The 15,455-nt window shown below is 46.5% G+C and overlaps 2 protein-coding genes across 10 annotated transcripts in view; one reads left to right on the top strand and one right to left on the bottom strand.

The window, feature by feature from the left end:
• kiaa0825 (KIAA0825 ortholog) overlaps positions 1 to 14,245 on the bottom strand; it is a 398,499-nt gene extending 384,254 nt beyond the window's left edge. For all 7 annotated transcript variants that reach the window (XM_048528205.1, XM_048528203.1, XM_059644749.1 and 4 more), the window contains exon 1: positions 14,149 to 14,245. The gene's annotated coding sequence lies outside the window, so the exon portion shown is untranslated. The remainder of the gene's footprint in view (positions 1 to 14,148) is intronic.
• A 67-nt stretch (positions 14,246 to 14,312) lies between these two features.
• The window catches only part of slf1 (SMC5-SMC6 complex localization factor 1), a 63,837-nt gene continuing 62,694 nt past the window's right edge, over positions 14,313 to 15,455 (top strand). For all 3 annotated transcript variants that reach the window (XM_048525199.1, XM_048525204.2, XM_048525208.2), the window contains exon 1: positions 14,313 to 14,664. The gene's annotated coding sequence lies outside the window, so the exon portion shown is untranslated. The remainder of the gene's footprint in view (positions 14,665 to 15,455) is intronic.

Raw genomic sequence — 15,455 nt, 5'->3', positions numbered from 1 at the left:
CAACTCCGTTTCCCTGCACTCTCCCCATAACCCTTGATTCCTTGTGAGATCAAGAATTTGTCGATCGCTGCCTTGAAGGCATCCAACGTCCCGGCCTCCACTGCATTCCGTGGCAATGAATTCCACAAGCCCACCACTCTCTGGCTGAAGAAATGTCGTCTCATTTCAGTTTTGAATTTACCCCCTCTAATTTTAAGGCTGTGCCCACGGGTCCTAGTCTCCCCGCCTAACGGAAACATTCCTAGCGCCCACCCCTTCTAAACCATACATTATCTTGTAAGTTTCTATTAGATCTCCCCTCAACCTTCTAAACTCCAATGAGTACAATCCCAGGATCCTTAGCCGTTCATCATACGTTAAACCTACCATTCCAGGGATCATCCGTGTGAATCTCCGCTGGACACGCTCCAGGGCTAGTATGTCCTTCCTGAGGTGTGGAGCCCAAAATTGGACACAGTATTCTAAATGGGGCCTAACTAGAGTTTTATAAAGCCTCAGAAGCACATTGCTGCTTTTATATTCCAACTCTCTTGAGATAAACGACAACATTACATTTTCTTTCTTAATCACGGACTCCACCTGCAAGTTAACCTTTACAGAATCCTGCACCAACACTCCCAGATCCCTTCGTACTTCTGCTTTACGAATTTTCTCACCATTTAGAAAATAGTCCATGCCTGTATTCTTTTTTCCAAAGTGCAAAACGTCACATTTGCTCACATTGAATTTCATCAGCCATTTCCTGGACCACTCTCCTAAACTGTCTAAATCTTTCTGCAGCTTCCCCACCTCCTCAGTAGAACCTGCCTGTCCACCTATCTTCGTATCATCGGCAAACTTCGCCAGAATGCCCCCAGTCCCTCCATCCAGATCATTAATACATAAGGTGAACAGCTGCGGCCCCAACACTGAACCCTGCGGGACACCACTCATCACCAGTTGCCATTCTGAAAAAGAGCCTTTTATCCCAACTCTCTGCCTTCTGTCAGACAGCCAATCCTCAATCCAAGCCAGAAGGTTGATAAGATCCCGCATGGAAGACTGATAGCAAAGGTAAGGTAACAGCTCATGGGATACAAGAAAATCTGGCAAGTTAGATACGGAATTGGCTGAATGGCAGGAAGCAGGGGATCATGTTCAAGGGATATTTTTGTGACCTGGAATTTGTCTAGATTCCTTACAGTGTGGAAGCAGGCCATTTTGCCCATCAAGTTACAGACCCTCCCATGAGTATCCCACCCAGACTCACTCCCCCATCCTATCCATGTAACCCTGCATTTCCCATGACTAACCCACCTCGCCTGCACATCCTTGGATACTAGTGACAAATTATCATTGGCCAATCCACCTAACCCGCACAACTTTAGACTGTGGGAAGAAACCCGAGCACCACAAGGAAACCCATAAAGACATTGGGAGAATGTGCAAATTCTACATAAACAGTTACCCAAGGCTGGAATCAAAACTGGATTCCTGGCACTGTCAGCCTGCAGTGGTAACTATTGAGCCACTGTGTCAAGCCGACCCATGTCCAGTTGGTTCCGTGGGGATGAGTGTTGGAGCCCTTGCTACCTATGGCAAATGTAAACGATTTAGGTTTGAATGTAGGAGAGTTTACCAGTAAGTTCAGGGATGACACTGGTGGGTATTAAATGATAAGAAAGATAGCCTTAGGTTACAGGAGAATAAATACAGACTGATCAAATGGGTTGATCAGTGGCAAATGGAATTCAATCCTGATAAGACCGAGGTCATAGAGTCAGAGTAATACTTCGGCCCAAACTGATCCATGCTGATCTTGGTGCCCTCTTAGCTAGTTCCAATTGCCCACATTTAGTCCATATCCCTCAAAACCCTTCTCATCCACGTACCTATCCAAATGTTTTTTTGATGTTGCTATTGTACCTGCCTCAACCACTTCCTCTGGCAGCCCATTCCATTCTCTGCGTGAAGAAGTTGCACCTCAGATCCGTTTTAGATCTATCCTCTCTCAACTTAAACCTATGCTCGCTAGTTTTCAATTCCCCATCCCTGGGGAAAAAGTCTATATGCATTCATCCTATCTATGCCCCTCATGATTTTATACACCTAATAAGGTCACCCCTCATTCTCCTACATTCCAAGGAATAAAGACCCATCCTGGCCAACCTTTCCCTATAACACAGGCCTACAAGTTCTGGCACCATCCTTCTGAATCTTCTTTGCACACTTTCCAGTTTAAATATGTCTTTCCTATAACATGGTAACAAAAACAGTACACAATACTCCAAATACAGCCTCACCAACGGCTTATACAACTGTAACATAAAGTCCCAACTGCTGTACTCAACGCTTCGACCGATGAAGGCCAACATGCTAAATGCCCTCTTCACCATACTGTCCAGCTGTGACGTCGCTTTCAATGAACTAACCACTACTGGTGAGGTAACGCACTTGGGCCAAGCAAACAGGCAAGGGAATGCTTGATGAACAGTAAGGCCCTGGAAAGCACCAAGGATCAAAGCGACATTGGTATACATGTCCACTGGTCTTTTCAGGTAGCTGGAGAAGTAGATAGAATGGTTAAGAAAGCATATGTAATACTTACCTTTATTAGCCAAGGCAGGAAATTTAAGAGCAGGGAGATGATGCTAGAACTGTAGTCTGCCATTACTCGCTAACAAGTATGATTGTCTACACAACATTGGTTGGACACAGCAAGAGTGTTGTGGATTCCAGAACTGCATGCATTATAGGAGGGATATGGTCGCACTGAAAGGGTGCAATGGAGATTTACCAAGATGTTGCCTGGGCTGGACAGTTTTATTGAGAGGATTGGATAGACTGGAGTTGTTTTCCATGGGGCAGAGATCGATGGTTTGATTGATACGTATAAAATTATGGGGGGCACAGACAAGGTAGACTTGGAGAAACCTTGATAAAATGTGAGGCTGGATGAACACAGCAGGCCAAGCAGCATCTCAGGAGCACCTGAGATGCTGCTTGGCCTGCTGTGTTCATCCAGCCTCACATTTTATCTTGGAATTCTCCAGCATCTGCAGTTCCCATTATCTTGGAGAAACCTTTCCCATTGGCAGAGGGATCAATCTCCAGCACAGACTCAATGGAACAAAGGGCCCTTCTCTGGTCTGTAGATCTCCATGACTCTAATTATAGGAATGATATTTTTATGAATTGAGTCTCTGCAATTGAAATTGTTAGGAAATAGGTTGAAACTTTGTTTTGATGTTCGTGTTAATAAGTATCATCAAGCTTCGTTTTCTTCTTTCATCTTTAGTGCCAGGTTCTATTCCATTACTATAGGACATTTGTACCCTCAGTCAATGGTTTTAGTAACTGACCATCACCTTAACCAACCACAAAAATTAAACATATGACAAATCAAGCCACACTTCATTCTGGGTTTGAGTTGTCCAGTGTGACCATCTGCTCAAATTGAACACTTTGGACAGTTTGCTGAAAATCATAGAATCTTGTGGCTTTATTCTCGGAGTTCATTTCCTGGAATCTAAACTTTTGTCAACTTTCATAACGAATGTTACTGGTCCGCAGCCAGACTGTAACATAAATTTGGCAAACTGGAATTATAACAAAGGTCATGACTGCTGACACCCCACCCCTTCCACAAATAAGCACGATAGATAATGATGATCAGGACACAGTGGCAACAGGCAAGAGTCAAACTTGAGGTCTAATATGTTGTTGCATGCTCCTTGATTAAGAATCCACTCTTTCTCTGCATTTGAAAATTGCTCAGGTGGGGTGAATAGTGGAGACAAAGGGCAAGGTGAGGATTTCATGCACAAAGACATGATGAATAATGTTTTAGGGAGATTGGGGAGACCAAATTAGGGTTAACTCGAACACTATCACAGGGATCTGGGGAGTGAGGTCTGTTTGCAAGGAGATGACGGTGATGCCGTTGGTGATGTTAGGGTTGGAAATGTGTTAGAGGTGTAGTGGTGGGGAAAAGCAGACAGGTGCAGAGAAAAAAAAATCTTAAATCTGACTTAAATGGGGAATGCCTATGTTTTAAACTGAATTCTTCAGATGTCTACTACACTCAATGTCCTGTGCACACTCATCTTGCTGTGCTATCCCATGGAGCTAATGATCCACATGCAGATAAACGTAATGAAGAACAAATGCATGAAATGCAAGCAACTTAAAGTTAAAGCCAGTAGCTAACATGCATGTGAAACATAATCATCAATAAGCAGAGGGCACAGTTTTAAGGTAATTAGAAGGGGGAAGGTTAAAGGGGATGTGAAGAAAACTTTTTTCACTGAGCGAGCTGAAGGGGTTCTAGAACTCCCTGCCTTAAAGGATGGTAGAAGCAGAAACTCTCAAGTGTTTCATGAACTATTTAAACGACCACTTAAAATGCCACAGCATTAAAGGCTATGGCCAAATGCTGGAAAGATTAAAATACATGAATGTTTATGACCCGGTGGGAACATGATGTACCAAAGGGCCTCTTTCAGTCCTGTAAAAACTCGGTGACTTTTGAAAATCAACAAGCCCTTATGAAATCCAACCATTTGCTGTGAGTAACACAAAAAAAGATCAATAATCACTGACAAACAGGGTTCACCAATCATCACATGAAATATCATTTGTAAGCAATGAATTATATTCCAATATTGACATCTCAGATTAGATTAGATTAAATTCCCTACAGTGTGGAAACAGGTCCTTCAGCCCAACAAGTCCACACCGCCCCTTCAAGCATCCCACCCAGACCCATCCCCCTATAACCCAAGCACCCCTCAACGCCATGGGCAATTTAGCATGGCCGATCCACCTAGCCTGCACATCTTTGGACTGTGGGTGGAAACCGGATCACCCGGAGGAAGCCCACACAGACATGGGGAGAATGTGCAAACTCCACACAGATAGTCGCCCAAGGCTGGAATCGAACCCAGGTCCCCGGCGCTGTGAGGCTGCAGTGCTAACCACTGAGCCATCGTGCTGCCCAGATGAGGAATCCAATTTAAGGGAGGCCACACCTGATTTCAGACAAAATCCTTCCCATTCGAGAAAATGTCCACCATACTCAAGTGATTATGTTCATTACTGAAAAGTTCACTGAGTAACAAGTCTTTTACTTCATTGTATATGTCTGAGTGCACTAAAATAAATACGTAAGTTTAAATACGTGTATTACTGGTGAAGGTGAATGTTCACATTAACTATATTGCTTATACATTTAGAAGAAAAGCCATTGAAACACGTTATGCCTCTCATTTACGAAGAGCAGGAGGGCCACAGTTTATTGACAACTGCATTGTGCATTTTGTCAATTTAAGGCTATCATATCTATGTACCAACAAGAATCCCGAAAAGAATAATGGAATCCATGTTTTAACACAACATGTAGTTCTGACTGTGAATACTTCTTACTGAATCTTATTGTTCCTTCCTAAAAACTTGGCAGGAGCTTTCATATTTTAAACACAAGTCTGAACCAATCCATGATTGCTCTGATCCTCGGTTTGCTATTATTTTGTCATAACTTTCCATTAATACAATTCATACAATTTAGCTTCCAGTTTTTTTTAAAATCTAAACTTACGTTCAAAAGCACAAAAATGTTCGCCTGCTCTATACCCTCATAAGCTGCTGAGCATGACCATCTGTCAGCAAAAAGGTTTTCATTTACCATGAAAGTATGCATCATAGACATGCCAATAACTGCATTTATTGACTGTGATTTAATTGTTTTGAAGTCCTAGTCAATCAAAATGCAGTTGTATTTTTTAAAACAAGTGACATCCCAAATGGAATACTGAGCCAAGTAAATGACTTATTTTAGTATATGAGAAATGAGTAGATATATTTTTAAAAAGTACAATTAGAGAGTCATTGACCTAAAAACAAATGTGCTGATTCAATTTAACTTCCAAAATAATATTTTGAGGACACTGCTAACTTTGCAATTTAGGGTCAAAATCAAATCATTTCTGCCCTTAAACAAATCTGATCATCCCACAGCATGAAATGTAGCTAAAAACATTCTGTAAATGGCTTAATTATTTTCACAAATCATTCACACACAATTTTGAAACCCATTCTTGAATGAGTATCTGAGGTTTGTAGTAAATGTCCCACTTCTGTTTCTGAATGAAAAAGGAAGTCAGTGCAGCAGAACTGCATTGACTCAACGAAATAGAATGTTATCAAATGAAAAAAAACTAATAAATTCATCACATTGATTTTGTTACATCACAGTATAGTCCCCCTCTGACCAAGCCTGTCATGTCTATACAAGTTCTTTACAAAACGTCACCTGTTTCCTTGCCCTTTCCTATTTCCCTAGCATTTTTCCTTTTAAGATGTGTTATGTCTCACAGCATACCTTTAAGAGATAAAGTGATATATCATGACATCATCACTGCATCATTGCATGTAATATCTCCATCTTAACTTGCGCCACTTGAAGGATGAAACTAATATAAAGGTGCAGTTGCTTTTAACCAAATAGCTTAGTATAACCAAAACAATAAAGTGCCTATTACTGTAATATTTGTGTATACCAGCAGCTGTAATAAACATCCATTAAATCATTCACTATTACATATCGCACCTAGTTTTAAGTTACAGGAAATTAAAAAGGATTGCATCATCAGGTACAAATATCCCACTGAATGCAAAAGCCTTCAACACAATGGCAGATGAACATGTTTATCCGATTCCCTTTTGAAAGCACAATTGAATCTACTTCTATCACACTTTAAAGCAGTGGAAGATACCATTCTCTCACTGCATACAGAAGTTTTTTTTCCCCAAATTCACTGTTCGTTCAACTGTCAATATTAACAAGAAGGTGGGGTTGGGTGTCTTGAAATAAGTCCCCAGAGCCTGATGGGATCTATCTCAGGAGGCAAGGGAGGAGACTCAAGGGGATTTGACAGAAATTTGTGCATCCTGAGTTTGGCAGCAAAAGATTTTGCCCCCATGATGGTGGAACAAAAAAAAATGCACATACAGCCAGAATTGGATGTGAGTGGAAATTCTGGATGTTTTAAGTTTAAAGGCAATTGAAGGAAGGAAGGAGGATGAAGGCCACAGAGAGATTCGAACACAAAGAGAACTTGAGAAACCAGGTCCATCAGTATCTGTGGAGAGAAATAATTCTGAAGAAGTCATGTTAGTCTTGAAACATTAACTCTATTCCTCTTCAAAGATGCTGCCTGACCTGCCGAGTTTCTCCAGTGTTGTGTTTGTTTCAGGTTTTCAGCATCCTACATAGTTTGCTTTTTATTAAAATAAAACAGGTGTTGGTTAAATGAAATTGAATGTAAATCCAACAACATAGGACTTGCTGCTGAGTTAGGATTTGGGGAACAGAGTTTTCGATGACCTCATGTTTACCAAAGGTAGAAAGGGGAACGTTGGATACAGTATTTTTTAATTCCAATGTCTTGATAAGGAATTCAGTGACAAATTTATTTTGGACAGCAAAATTCAACTGTCATGCACACAGTTCTGCTTCAGTTATTTCAACTATGTTCAAAGCTGAAGGAAACCTAGGTAACTTTATAAAAACATATATAACACAGACTTTTGTGGATGTGAGTTTGTTCGCTGAGCTGGAAGGTTAGCTTTCAGACGTTTCGTCACCATTCTAGGTAACATCATCAGTGAGCCTCCGATGAAGTGCTGGTGTTATGTCCCGCTTTCTATTTATCTGTTTAGGTTTCCTTGGGTTGGTGATGTCATTTCCTATTCTTTTTCTCAGAGCATGGTAGATTGATTTGGAGCCAATGTGTTTGTTGATGGAGGTCCGGTTGGAATGGCACGCTTCTAGGAATTCTCGTGCGTGTCTCTGTTTGGCTTGTCCTAGGATGGATGTATTGTCCCAATCAAAGTGGTGTCCTTCCTCATCTGTATGTAAGGATACTAGTGATAGTGGGTCATGTCATTTTGTGGCTAGTTGATGTTCATGTATCCTGGTGGCTAGCTTTCTGCCTGTTTGTCCAATGTAGTGTTTGTCACAGTTCTTGCAAGGTATTTTGTAGATGATGTTCGTTTTGCTTGTGGTCTGTACAGGGTCTTTTAAGTTCATTAGCTGCTGTTTTAGTGTGTTGGTGGGTTTGTGGGCTACCCTGACGCCAAGATGTCCGAGTAGTCTGGCAGTCATTTCGGAACTGGGACAACACATTCATCCTAGGACAAGCCAAACAGAGACACGCACGAGAATTCCTAGAAGGATGGCATTCCAACCGGAACTCCATCAACAAACACATTGGCTCCTTATCAATTGACCATCCTCTGTGAAAAAGAACAGGAAATGACATCACCAACACAGGAAATGACATCACCAAACACAAGGAAACCTAAACAGATAAATAGAAAGCGGGAAATAACACCAATGCTTCACTGGAGGCTCACTGATGATGTTACCTAGAATGGTGACAGATTGTCTGGGAATAAACCTTCCAGCTCAGTGAACCAGCTTACATCTGGAACAAAATAAAGACCCACTCTCTTGTGGACCGAGAGGAGGGGAGTGCTGTGTTGGAGGTGAAAGGAGGACGTCGGGTTGGCTGTGCACCCTTGCGACCAGTGGATCTTAATGCTGGCTTCGGACTAACGCTGGTTCAGGGGAGCAGCCAACCTGCAACGATGGCTGCGGCAAGTGCTCGTGCCCCAGGTCAGGGGGTCCAGAACACCATCCGCGTTTCCGTGAAGAAGGTGGATGAAGGTGCACCTGTGGACCGCACCTTCTTCGTGAAGAAGGTCCTATTGGACTGTGGTGGGTTCGCTGCTGCGGACATTTACTGCCTGCAGGATTTCCCCGGAGGAGGTTTCTACGATGTAACCTTCAGGAGCGCCAAGCTTTGCGAGTGCTTCCTGGAGGTTTTCAAGGAAAAAGGAGGTGAGGGCCCCTTCTCTGTACTGACCGCTGTCCTGCTGTTCGTGATGCTGGTGCAGAGGAGCCGTATGGTCACTGTACACATGTACAACCCGCATGTGCCAGCAGCTGATGTCCTGACCTTCCTTGGAAGGTACGTGAAGGTGGAAGGGGACCGAACCAACATAATGGACCCCTTCGGGATCTGGACAAGTAAGAGACAGGTCAGGGTGACGCTGAGGACGGGTGCAGATGGGAACATCATACACCCACTGTCCAGCTTCGCGATTGGCGGGAGCAAGGGCTACCTGACCTACGCAGGGCAACCCAAAGTCTGCTATGCCTGTGGTAGGTCAGGTCACGTGGTGGCTGACTGCAAAGTCACCATCTGCAGGGAGGAGGGACACCTTGCAAAGGATTGCCCAAAGGAAAAAAGCTGCAACCTTTGTGGGAAAGCGGGCCACATCCATAGGGCATGCCCGCAGCAGGGGACTACCTACGCCCAGGAGAGGAAGGCACCAGGCCACTGCAAGGACCACCCCTTCGTGTGCAGGAGGGCTAGGTTGTGTAGGAGGGACCAGCCCCGCAGGGTGGACCCGAGGCCAGCAAAGCGCCCTGCAGGCTCCGCTCCCCTCCCCGCTCCCCCCCGACAACCCGGAGTCAATGGAGGAGGTGACAGGTGACCCAGGGAAGTGGACGACGGTCCGGAAGGTGAGGAGGAAGGCGCGCTGTGGCCCCAGCTCCGCAAACATCAGGCGGGAAGAGGCAGCTACAGGGGGGCTATAAGAGCTCCCCTGATGAGGGGGATTCGGAGGAGGCCCGCCCAAAGCAGAAGCTGAAGACTTCCACTGAGAAGGAAAGCAGCAGCCCGCTTCCAGGGGACGGGAGGTGTCCTGAGGTTCCCTCCGACACCCAGCCACGCACTGCTGGGGCCCTGGAGGGCCCCCTGGAACCTGCAGGTGGGATGCAGGAAACGTGCCCCCAACCTGACCCAGAGCCGGACTCTCCTGACTCCATACTGCTGAGGGGGGGATGCCACCCGGAAGGCAGCACAGACGGTTTCCTTGGCCCGGAGGCCGTCCAGCAGTTCGCCCAGGCAATGGGCATGAAGGGACAGATGGAGGGGCTGGACCTTGGACTCGAGGTCACTGCCCACAATGGGGGTACAAGTTGCGAGCGTTAATGTGCGCAGCGTCAAGTCCACCACAAGACGTGTGTCCACGTTGGCCTACCTGACCACCGTCAAGGCAGACCTCCTGTTTCTGCAGGAGTGTGGGATACCGCACCTCGGCAGGTATGGGATATGGTCGGGTGCCTGGACCTGTGGGCCTTCGACCTGGTCGGGGGGTGATGACTGTCGCTCCTTGGGCCTGGCTATTCTGCTGCGGGGGCGCAACTTCACCATCTCTCAAGTTCAGGAGGTGGTGGGGGGGGGGGCACCTCCTAGTGGTTGATGTCACCTACAGGTACACTCCCCTGAGGCTGATCAACATGTACGCCCAAGCGGTACGGAGTGAGCGGGTGGCCGTCCTGCAGCGCCTTCCATCCCTGCTGGCTACGTCCAGGCCGGTCATCCTAGGCGGAGACTTCAACTGCATCATCGATGCAGATGGATGATCCAGCGTGGGGACAGCGGGTGGGGGAGTTAACAGGACGTCACATCCAGATTCCTGATGGGCACGGTGAAGGACACCAAGCACGGACAACACGGCCTCCAAGTCGTTCCTGTCGTCTATCACAGAGGTCTTAGACGATAGCACGAGGGAGTGGCTGGACCAGCCGATATCCCTGGACAAGCTGACCAGAGCCCTCAAATCCTTTGAGAGGAATAAGACTCCCGGGAGCGACGGCTTACCGGTCGAGCTGTATTCCGCTCTGTGGGACCTGGTCGGTCAGGACCTGCTGGAGGTGTATGATAGTGCGCTTTGGGCAGGGGAAATGTGCAAGTCCATGAGGAAGGGCATCATCACCCTCATTTACAAGAGGAAGGGGGAGACGGAAGAAATTAAGAATTGGCGTCCGATTTCACTATTGAACGTGGACTACAAAATCCTGGCCAAGGTCATAGCCAACCGGGTCAGGTCTGTCCTGGAGTCGGTGATTCATCTTGACCAAACCTGTGCTGTGCCAGGCAGGAAGATCGCTGAGAGCCTCGCGCTCATCAGGGATACGATCGCCTACGTGCAGGACAGGCGGGTGGACACCTGCCTCATCAGCCTGGACCAGGAGAAGGCCTTCAACAGAGTCTCTCATGCTTACATGAGGGACGTCCTCTCCAAATTGGGGTTCGGGGAAGGCATCCGCAATTGGATCCGGCTGCTCTACACCAACATCGTTAGCGCAGTCTCGATCAACAGGTGGGAATCGGACAGTTTTCCCGTCAGATCTGGAGTCAGGCAGGGCTGCCCGCTCTCTCCTGCCTTGTTCGGGTGCTGTGTGGAGCCCTTAGCTGCATCCATCAGGAAGGACGTGAGCCTGAAGGGCGTGACTATCCCAGGCAGCGGAGGCCTTCAGGTCAAGACCTCCCTTTACATGAACGATGTCACCGTTTTCTGCACCGATCGTCGGTCGGTGAGTAGGCTGTTGGACATCTGCAGCCAGTTTGAACTGGCCTCGGGTGCCAAAGTCAATAGGGGTAAGAGCGAGGCCATGTTCTTCGGGAACTGGGACGACTGCTCCTTCATCCCCTTCACCGTCAGGGCAGACTACCTGAAGGTGCTGGGTGTTTGGTTTGGTGGAGCTGGAGCGTGCACTAAGACTTGGGAGGAGCTTATCACCAAACTGAAGCAGAAGCTGGGCAGGTGGACGCTCCGGTCCCTCTCCATCGCGGGTAAGAACCTGGTTGTCAGGTGCAAGGGGCTTTCGGTACTGTTGTATGTGGCGCAGGCCTGGCCTATTCCCTGGACCTGCGCTGCTGCGGTCACCCGGTCCATCTTCCACTTCATTTGGGGGTCGAGGATGGACCGGGTCCGCAGGGACGCCATGTACAAAGACCTGGGAAATGGGGGAAAGGGCGAACCGAACGCCACCCTCGCCCTGACGGCTACCTTTGTGTGCAGCTGCATCAAGCTGTGCGTAGATCCTCAGTATGCAAACACCAAGTATCACTACTTACTGAGGTTCTACCTGTTCCCGGTGTTGCAAAGGATGGGCCTGACCTCGTTGCCACGGAACGCTCCGAGTAGTTGGACCATCCTGTACCACCTGTCCTTCGTGGAGAAATTTTTGTAAGGAAACATCTTTGACTACAAGGCCGTCAGGCAGTGGTAAGCACGTAGTATCCTCGAGACCCCTCGGGAAAAGGAGAGGCTGGATCCCGTCGTGTGGTTCCCCACGCAGACTGCCAAAGTCGTTTGGCAGAATGCCTCATCACCAGAACTTTCTAACAAGCACAAGGACATTGCTTGGCTGGCGGTGAGAGGGGCTCTGCCAGTAAGATCCTTTATGCACGCCCGGAATCTCTGCGTCACCGCACTGTGCCCTTGAGGCGGCTGCAGGGGGGACGAGACTGTCGATCACCTCCTTCTGGAGTGTGCCTATGCACAGGAGGTCTGGAGGGGGATGCAGTGGTATTGGTCGAGGTTCGTCCCGAGCAGCTCCGTGACACGGGACTCCGTGCTCTGCGGGCTGATTCCCAGGATGCATGCCGAGCCCAACATCAACTGCGCCTGGAGGACCATCAATGCAGTGAAAGATGCTCTTTGGACTGCCCGCAACTTGGTGGTCTGCCAGCTGAAAGAACTGACCCGACCGAGTGTTGCAGACTGGCGCAGTCCAAGGTCCAGGACTATGTGCTGAGGGACGCGCTAAAGCTTGGGGCAGCCGCTGCCGAGGCGCGGTGGGGAAAGACCACCGTATGAAACTCCTCGTCCAGAATAGAAAAAAGGGCCCTATCTGGTAACTGGGCCCAGTTGGCACCTTCCCCAACTGGTCAGGGGGCCAACGGGGACTGTGCGGGGAGACGACTGCCGGGGTATTTTCTTTGCTTTGTTTTTTTTCTTCTTTGTTTTGTTTTTTCCTTTAGTTGGTCTACATACCCCCTGGGTATCCCAGAGCGGCTTGCATGACTGGGTAGGTGTATAAATGTTTTATTTTTTCTACATTCTATGAATAAAGTATATTTTTTCAAATTTTAAAAAAAGTGACAATGTCTGAAAACTAACCTTCCAGCTTAGCGAGCAAACACATCCAGAAACTCAACCTGAGCTACAAATCTTCTCAAAATTCACAGACTTTTGTCATACTTGTGCACAATTCTGGTCACCCTGTTATAGAAAGGATGTTGTGAAACTTGAAAGGGTTCAGAAAAGATCTCCAAGGATGTTGCCATGGTCGGAGGGTTTAAATTATAGGGAGAAGCTGAATAGGCTGGGACTATATTCCCTGGAACATTGAAAGCTGAGAGGTGGCTTTATAGACGTTCACAAAATTACGAGGGGCATGGATAAAGTAAATAGAAAAGGTCTTTTTCGGGTGGGGGGTCAAAAACTAAGGGGCATAGGTTTAAGGTGAAAGAGGAAATATTTAAAAGGGATCTCAGGGGCAACTTTTTCAAGCAGAGCGTGTTGCGTGTATGAAATTAGGTGCCAAAAGAAGTGATGGAAGCTGATACAAATACAACGTTTAAAAGGCATCCCGACGGGTATATGAATAGGAGGGTTTAGAGGAACACGGGCCAAATGCTGGCAAATTGGACTAGATGTATCAATGATATCTGGTCGGCATGGAGTTGGACTGAAGCCTCGGTTTCCATTGCTGTATGTCTCTCTGACTTGACAACTGCGAACGTCGAGCAACGACCTTGTATCATTACTTTAGGTAATAACAAAACAAACCAAATACCAAAATGAATGGTCACCTCGGCAGCTGAAAAATAATCTAGCTTTGCTTGTAAATAATAAGACTATATTCACTATCTGTCCATGTAGAGGTTTGAATTGGAACGTGAAGATTACCGCAGCAATAGGCCAAACATCGCTGCAACTCAAATAAAAGCAAAATACTGTGGATGCTGGAAATCTGAAACAAACGTAGAGAATGAAGAACAGTCACACTGGACTCGAAACATTAACTCCGTTTATCGCTCCACAAACGCTGCTAGACTTGCTGAGTTTCTAACATCATTCTGTGTTTGTGCCGCAAGTCACGCTCAGTGAAGTGAAACGACACCAATCCCTCAGTGCCTCGTTAATGTTGTGCAATAAACTGGCACAAAGGGAAGAAGTGAAAATAACGTAGCAGAAATACTTTAAATTTATAATCTTCATTTACAAAAGATGCTGAGGCCTTACCCTAGATTCCCGTCACTCCAGTTCACCGATCTGTTTACCAACGTGTCACTCGGAGACGTACAAGGCTACGTCACTGCGAGACGCCAGATTACACGTGACCAGGCTGTACTACCCCTTGTCCCGGGGTGGGGGGGTGTTGGAGATCTTAACAGTCAGTACTAATGACAAAGCTCATGGAACGCACAATTGCCTCAAATCAGTAACACCGTCTAGATTTAGCTGCAGCTTAAGAGTGTATTCTGTTTTATTTTCTAATTGCTGTGTAGGTATCTTGGTTTTCAATGTTTAGAGTAGTCGAGACGGTGGGAATTGTCGGCGGTTTGGCTCTGGACAGCCAGTTTTAATCTGCGCGCGAGTTGAGGCAACGTGACTTTTTGAGCGCGTTCTACAGTGTCGGCAGTTCATTCACTCACTCTTAATGATCCCCGCCAATCGTGTGCTTTACGTGAGTTTGGGAAGTTTAGGGAACTTCGGTGTAAACGTGAGGACGGGTCGTACGTGTTTATAAACGTAGAGGTAATGTTGCACAGAGTTTTGTAGATTTCTGTTTGCAAATATTCAGTTAACATTGAATTTGGTTTCTTTTAAATTGTGTACAGTTTAAGACCGGGGAGTATGCTTCCTTTCTTACTCTTCTAAATTCCTTGGTCACGGGTTCCATCAATTTTCTTAACAAGTGTGGAAACTTTAACGAGATTGTTTGTAAGCCTGGTGCAATACTTGACTCTGTGATGAGCTTCTGAACACACCCTTTCCCTAATTAACTCTGACTTTTCCTACTTTGAGCCTATCGCTCGACTGCCGCTGGCACTGTTGGCCTGAAGCGGTCATCTGTACTTTTCTCATCACTTGACCCGATTAGAAGTTCGGGAAAGCACGAAGTGACCAACGATCCCTCCAGCTTTTTCGCCTCTCACCATGATCAGCCCTGATCACCTACTTCATTCTTCCCGCCTGCCATCCTTGAAATCCCCAGCAGAGCAAAATTGGATGCCAGCCTTAAGTGAGCTCTGATTTTTTTTTTTAAAAATCCATAACGCTTGGAAGTACGATGTTTCAAAACTTTCCAGTTCTCTCAGTAAAGTTAGGATAAAGTGGTGTCGCACTTTGGTAAGACAACCCAGGACAGAACTTGCACAGTCATTAGTAGGGCCACGGGGGAATGTTGTTGAACAGAGACTTTGGGGCGCAAGTACACAGTTCATTTGAAGTGAGATAACAAAGTGTGCAGCTGGATGAACACAGCAGGCCAAGCAGCATCTTCGGAGCACAAAAGTCTTAGGCAGACAGAATGCTGACGGAAGTGT

The sequence above is a fragment of the Stegostoma tigrinum genome, chromosome 3 (assembly GCF_030684315.1).
Source record: "Stegostoma tigrinum isolate sSteTig4 chromosome 3, sSteTig4.hap1, whole genome shotgun sequence".
Taxonomy (NCBI): domain Eukaryota; kingdom Metazoa; phylum Chordata; class Chondrichthyes; order Orectolobiformes; family Stegostomatidae; genus Stegostoma; species Stegostoma tigrinum.
Note: the sequence above shows the minus strand (reverse complement) of the source record. Positions and strands in the feature narration are given on the sequence as shown.